The following is a 7,040-nucleotide window of genomic DNA, read 5'->3' as shown; positions in this document are numbered from 1 at the left end:
CCGAGCTCGGACCCGGCGCCGCAGACTCCCGCCGCGGCCCTCGGCTCCCCCGGCCCGCGCCCTGGCGCCGCGGTCCCGACCGAAGACCTGGGTCGGGTGGAGGCGGCGGAGAGCCCGGGCCTTCGCGGAGACGCAGGTGGAGGGTAAGGAGCCGCGGGAGAACTGCGGCCGGCCACAGAGGAGGGTCGTCCCGGCCCGGCCCCGGCCCCGTCCTCCACGGAGACGTTCCAGGATCGGAGCTGCGTCGCGCAGAGCGGCCGCTCGCCCCTCAGACCCCCAGACCCTGAACGCCCACCGCCGAAGCCCCCGTCGTCCGGGCGCGGGAGAAGAGGGCGCGCCGCGCGGGGAGGGTCCACAGTCCGTCCGAGCAGACGCCACCCCGAGCTGGGGCGCAGGCTCGACCCGTCTTCCAGGGCCTCAAGAAAGGTGCCCCCGCCTCCCCGTCCGCGGCTCCGGGACTCCACCGACAGCTGTGGCTGGGAAACGGGGGAATCACAGCTGAACTGAAGGCGGACTTACTTTTTTTCTTGCCAGTGTCCCTTAAACAATACAGAGCAGCAGGGACTTACACAGCATTTCATTGTGTTAGGGGAAACCTAGGGATGATTTAAGGCCTGCAGGAGGGATGCATGGGTTGTTTGCAAATTCTGTGGCGGTTTGTATAAGGGACTGGGGCATCTGCAGGGTTTCATATCTGCTGGAAGCTCCTGGAACCAATCCCAGTAGATACCTAGTGTCAACTTCAGTGAAACACAGGTCTGTTATGCTCAGAAGAATCACATGAACCTAATTTTTCTTTTGCTGTTTTATTTTATTTTAATTATTTTTAGTTTGAGACAGAGTCTCTTCAGTTGCATAGGGCTCCCCTAAGTCGCTGAGGCTGGCTTTGACTTGTGATCTTCCTGCCTCAGACTCCTGGGTCCCTGGGATTATAGGCATCAGTCAGGGCACCAGGCTGGTGTCTTGTTTTTAATGCTCTTACAGAATCTCAGGGCTCTTTCTTCACTTGTGTGCTGAGATTAAGTTTTCTGATCCTTAAATGCATTCATTCAATTAAGTATTTACAAACACATGAGCAATTTGAGGACTGGATGCTATAGATGTTACTTCTCTGCCTCAAGATGTTCCCTCTAAGCCAAGTGCTGTGGATCACGCCTGGAATCCCAGGTAGGCCAAGGCAGGAGGATCACAAGTTTGAGGCCAGCCTGAGCAACTTAGAAACCCTATCTCAGAACTTAAAAAAATAATAATAATAAATTAGTTAAAGGGGGTGGGGGTGGGTGTAACTCAGTGGGAGAGCACCCCTGGGTTCAATACCCACTGCTTCTACTGTTACCTAAATAAATAAATAAATAAATCCATAGTTAAAAAAGCAGGGCATTCATTCAAATTCCTACCATGCAAAGCATATGTAGTGCAACACTTATCATGCAAACATGCAATATTGCAAGTGTTTTGGTGGCTACACAGAGCCTGCAAGCAACACGATCTTGGAGGAATGCCAGCCCTGCTGTCTGTTCCTTGCACTTGAACACAATTCTTACTTCAGCAATCACTTCAGTGGGTGTTCTGAAAACACTTGTTAGAACAGATTCCAGGGCTGGAGCTGGAGCTCAGTGGCAGAGTGCTTCGCATGTGTCAGGCACTGGGTTAGATCCTCAGCACCACATAGAAATAAACAAATGAAATAAAGACATGCTGTCCATCTACAACTACAAATAAATTTAAAAAAAAAAAAAAAACAGAGTTCAACAGGCAAAGATCACACTGTCACCTGGTGAGGGTCCCGAGGAGGTCCCATAAAGGAGGTGATCTCAACTCAAGCCATGAGAGTCCTTGACATTGCAATGGAAAGGAATTTAAGGACACTTGAATAGCTGAGAATCTATTCCAGCTCTCATTCACGTTGGCAAGTGGTCTGTTGACTACTGCGGCCAGGGGTTGGGGGGAGTGGGGGTGGTGGGGACGACTTACCAACACTCTGACCATTACAGCACTGCAGTTATGTACTAACCAGGTTATGTGACCAAGATATGAGAGTCACTGACATCGACAGGGGTTACCTACTGACCTATTAACCACTGCAGCCTAGGGGCCATTCACTGACTTGTTGACCATTATCAGGAGGGAAAGATCTCTTTTCCGCTGTTGTCTTAGATATGTTCTGCTTTGTGAACTTGAACAGTACTATGTTGGGGTACCTTGGATAAATTCTAATAATTGACTCAATGTGCTGTTTGTGATCAACATTTGTAGACTTCTAATCATGGCCACTGTGGCATGGTCCCACAAGTCTCCTTTCCACCTCTCCTGGAGTCTTCTCTCCCACCTCACCACTCCCATCCTTGCTGCCCTCTCTTCTGCTCTCCTCCTCTCCTTCTTCTTTCCTCCCCTTCCCTGTTCTCCCTTTGTCGCAGTCCGGCTGCAGCAGAATAGTGGGGGGGGGGGTGACGAATAACTTGCGTAGGTTGATACAGCAGGAGTAGGAGCCCTTTATTATAGGACAACAGAGGTATTTATACATTTTGCACAGCTTATCTTAATTAGCATAAACTAGATACATCAGTCAACCAATAAGGAATCTCCAAACTTAATGGCTCGCTTTTGTTACTTTTCAAACCATTCCCTCTGGCATTTTGCCAGGCACCATCCAGACTCTAACATTCCCCTGGCAAAATGCCAGGTGTTATTTTGACTTGTTTACAGACTCTAACATCCCTTCCCCTCACCTACCTAACCCCCTTCACTTCTCTCTGCCTGAGGGAGAAGGGATGTGTGGTTCGGATACAGGATGTGGTTATCATACCACACATATGACAGATATGACAGGTGGAAGGAACAGCAGCCATGCCACTTTGTCTTGGTCTAAAATATTTGCAGAGTAAAAAAATAAATTAAAAATTTAATATCTCCTGCTTTGGTTAAGGTGAGAGGTATTGGCCCAGTGTCTACCTTCCATTCTCTCCCGTAGTAACATTTTCATTTACTACCCCAAGTTAATGGCTTTCAGAAGCTTATCATTTCCTGCTGTTCTACCCAGCGCTGCAAGACCCAGTGTACTGTTTTCTGATCCCAGAGAACTTGGAGGACTCGGTGGAGATGCTTTGAACATTTCATTTCTCACACGCTCCTGTGGGGCAGGGTCAGTCAGGACACAATGGAAGGCCACAGGGCACCTGCAAGCTGGGGAAGCTGCAGGACAGGCTGCAGAAGCCTATCTGGTGCCCAATGATCAGAAGTCAGTTGGGCTTTTGCTATTGTTTTTTGCTTCTTGGTCTTCAAATAGAGAACTTGAAATGCCATTTTAAAGTCAAGGTTGTGCAGTAGAAAACACGGGCCTCTTCCTTTCTTTGTGTGATAATGGCATAATGTCTGAGATTTAAGGTCAGGCTGAGTCAGAGTGACATGGAGATGACTCTTGTTCGAAGATGGAGGATGTTTTCAAAGTGCTATTGCCTGTGTCAAGGTCTTCCTCACCTTCCTGCCTTTTTCCTTTGATTTGATGAGAAAGGGATTATAGGAGAAAGGGCAGTGATGCCTCTTAAGCTACCTCCTGCTGAGAGGGGGTGTCTGTCGAGTATTCCTGTAGGTGCTGCTATTGAGCAGTTCTAATGGAGCTCAGCAGGAGGATATTCTGGACCCTTTGACAAGTAGGGGCACCGATAGTCCTCTGTAAAGAAAGGAGATGAACAGCCCAGACAGGGAGGACCCAACAGAAAGGCCAATAACGATAGGCAGAATTGAGAAGAGAAAGAGGCTAGACAAGTTCCTGTCCAGTAGGTGGATAAACAGATGTAAGCATTATTTCTGCATTGGAAGGAGATTTCCTGATTATAGTTCAACCAGCCAAAGAAGTGATAGGAGACAATGTGCTTTAGCTGGAGGTAGGGTCTTGAAGCAAAATTTGGGGGCAGTGTGGTGGGTGGCCACTATGGGCTTGGAGGTGTCCGACATTGTGGTTGACACCTCAGGGAGGAGCACCTCTGGGGTGATGGGAGGGGAGCAAAGTCAATCTGGTAAAGGAGACACAGGAGTGTGGGGAGCTATGGTGGGAATTAGAATGAATGGAGGCCTTGAGTGAGATTAGGACCTCCCTGCCAAGGAGAGGAGCTGGGCATCCAGATGTGAGTGGGGCCTTCCAGTAGGCAACCAATAACAAATAAAACAAGCTTTAGCCTGGGTTTCAATCTGGGGTGGGGGATCCTGTTCTCCCAGGTTCCCATTTCTATCTGCCTCCAGATAATCTGTCTCCGGCCTCAATCCTCCCTCTGAAGAAGTCCTTGACTGTGGTCAGGGGTGAGGGGGTAATGATCACTCTGGCTTCTTCAAGCTAATGGTGGGCTCTGGCTGTGGAAGTCTGGGAAACCCTCCATTGGTCTATCTTGGGGACCTCGGTACAAGTTGGGAGGCAGACCCACATGACAGGGCTCCTGGGCTGCCAAGACAGGCAGCCAGCCTACTGGTCCCTGTTAAGTAGCAGCAGCTGAGTAGCAGAGAGGTGGCCAGAGTGGGCTGGAGCATGCAGCCCATGGAGCCTTCCAGGCAGGCACCAAGGCCCTGCAGTGCTGCAAGCTAGGTGGGCCTACCTGTCCAACTTTGGTAGCCAGGTCTGGGCACGGAGCTGATGCCTGCTGCAGAAGCCCCTGCACCAAGCACTACAGCTCTGAACCTGCAGGCCTAGACCATCCCATGACCTCCCCCACTTCCCAGGACCTGCCACCAGAAAATGGAAAAGGGCCAGACCTGAATGGAAGTGGACTGGAGAATTATCCAATAGTGTTAGCATATTTCCAGACCCCAATTAGCACAAATTTGGACCAATAGCATTGGTATTTTTTTCAAACCATAATTAGCATAAGTTTAGACCAATGGCCGTTAACCAAGCTCTACATAAACACCTAGACCAGACCACTAGTCTGAGAAAACCTGGTGAGGTTTTTTGTTGTACTGCAAGGGTTTCTATTCAATAATTCTCTGCCTTTAGCATTCATTCATTATAATCTGTGGGTTTCAGTTTTTGGCTTCAGAGGGGAGAACCTTGAAATTAGAAGAAATCGGTGTGGAGCTCCTGCAGCATTGGAGGGGCTAGCCTGTCATTTAGAATCTTTAATGCTTGTTGGCTGCAGAGGCCTGCAACTTTATACAGACAGAAGTGGAAAGTGAGTTTCATTTGAGAACTCTGGTTTCACATGGGTCATATTTCTAAGACCATCTAAGGTTTGTGGACTCTGGACATCTGGTCCATCACTGTGCTCCAGAGGACCATGATGGTGGTTGGCAAGTGGCTAGACAAGGTGTAAATGAGGGAGGGAGTGTGGCAAGACCAAAAAAGAAAAAAGCAGCAAAGCAGTGTTTTCTGCAAATAATTAGCACAAAAAGTGATCAGTGTTCTCAGCCAGCCTAGAAGACCTCAAGGATAGTAACCTATTGGAGTGTAGGGGGTGGTCTGACATGTCACGAATTTGTGAGCAGAGGTTCTTTAAGGCTTCAGAAACATGAGTAGGGTTCTAGAAACACAACATTTGATTTTTATAATGGCACAGGTGTTCCCTTGAGCTCTGGAATGCTACCAGATTTTGCTTTTATACCAATATGAGGGGATAAATACTAGAACTAGTTATCACCAGTGAAAAGTAAATTTTTTATGTATATAGTAGGTTCAGAAAATTTGTAGGTCTCAAACTGAATTAGAACAAACTTGTGACTCTGGAAATATCTTTTGTAATACTTCCTTTACAACCTCCCAGTTTTACTTGTGGGAGGATTGACCCAAGTGTATATTTTGAGTTACATTATAAGAGTTGTTACCTTTTTCTTAAATATCCATGTGTGACTGTTTTGGTCATACTCTCCAGCCAGATGTTTAACCAAGTTGCTCAAAAATCACTCTTTTTCCTATCTACTGTTAGGGTCAGCTGTGTGAGAAAACTCTTGACTCATTAAGTTTTTCTCTATCAGTTGTGCCATCTGCTAGGAAAAAGGTCAGGGTCTTGCTGACCATATGTGGCTTCCTTTGAAAGCATCATGGACATTTCCCTCTCCAATGATTTAAGGGACCAGTCAGCATACCCCCAGGTGGGGTGCATGCAGCAACTCTAGCACCTTTCTGATTTCAGAGTATGAGTGGCCAAGTTCAGTTGAAGAAATGGCATTCTCTCTGCCCTTGAAGGACTGTGGTTTCTGGTTCCTAACAAAGTTTAGAGTTTGAAAAGAAAGAAAGGAGCATGGTTTGTTACTGGAAAAAGGCCTGTGGCCCAAGCTGAGATGACCTGAGAGACCCTTGCAAACAAACCAGAAAGATTTCAGACCAGTCGCTTGAGTAACAGTTTATTAGAAGGGATAGGACAAGGGGGAAGAGGACACTCTTGAGGGAGAGTGTGCCCTCCAAGAGGAGAAGGACCGGTGTTCCTCCTGCTCTCCGGTTCTATTAGAGTTCCAGGAAGTCCCACCTAGGTCCACCTACTGACCTTTGACAGCTGGGGACTGCCTGATAGGGTAGTGTGGTGCTAGAGTTAGGGAAATCCGGTTCCCCGTTACCCTTTGAACAGCCCCCATCGAGCTGGCCTCGCGGGGCTCTGGATATTTTGGTTGCCAGGGTGATGACACTTTCTGTGATTAGGGCGGGTCCAGGCCACCTAGAGGGCGTGGCTTGATTTCGAAACAATAGCTTTTCTTAAGCGGGGGTGGCCGAGGGGGCCGGGGGTGACAAAGCAGGAAGGCTCCCTGGGCCCTCCTCGGTCCTTCCCTGCTGTCCCACTCTTAGCTGACCAGCTGCCCAACACCTCTTCCAGGACTGGATCTGTGGAAGTCAGGGGGGAAGCGGAGGGACCCGAGCTCGCGAGCCGCCCCGGGAGCCGGGGTGTCGCCCCCACCGCGCGCGTCCGGTTCCGAGGCGGGAGATAAGGCGTTTCGGTGTCTTGTAGATGGCAGGTTGCGGAGCAGAGGCGCAGCTGACGCCGGGAAGCCACGGGGGAGGCGGGCGAGGGGGGAGGAACGGGGTGGCAGGCGAGGGCGGAGAAGGGAGGTATTTGGATCTAAGA

This window comes from Urocitellus parryii, chromosome 8 (genome assembly GCF_045843805.1).
Source record: "Urocitellus parryii isolate mUroPar1 chromosome 8, mUroPar1.hap1, whole genome shotgun sequence".
NCBI lineage: Eukaryota > Metazoa > Chordata > Mammalia > Rodentia > Sciuridae > Urocitellus > Urocitellus parryii.
Note: the sequence above shows the minus strand (reverse complement) of the source record.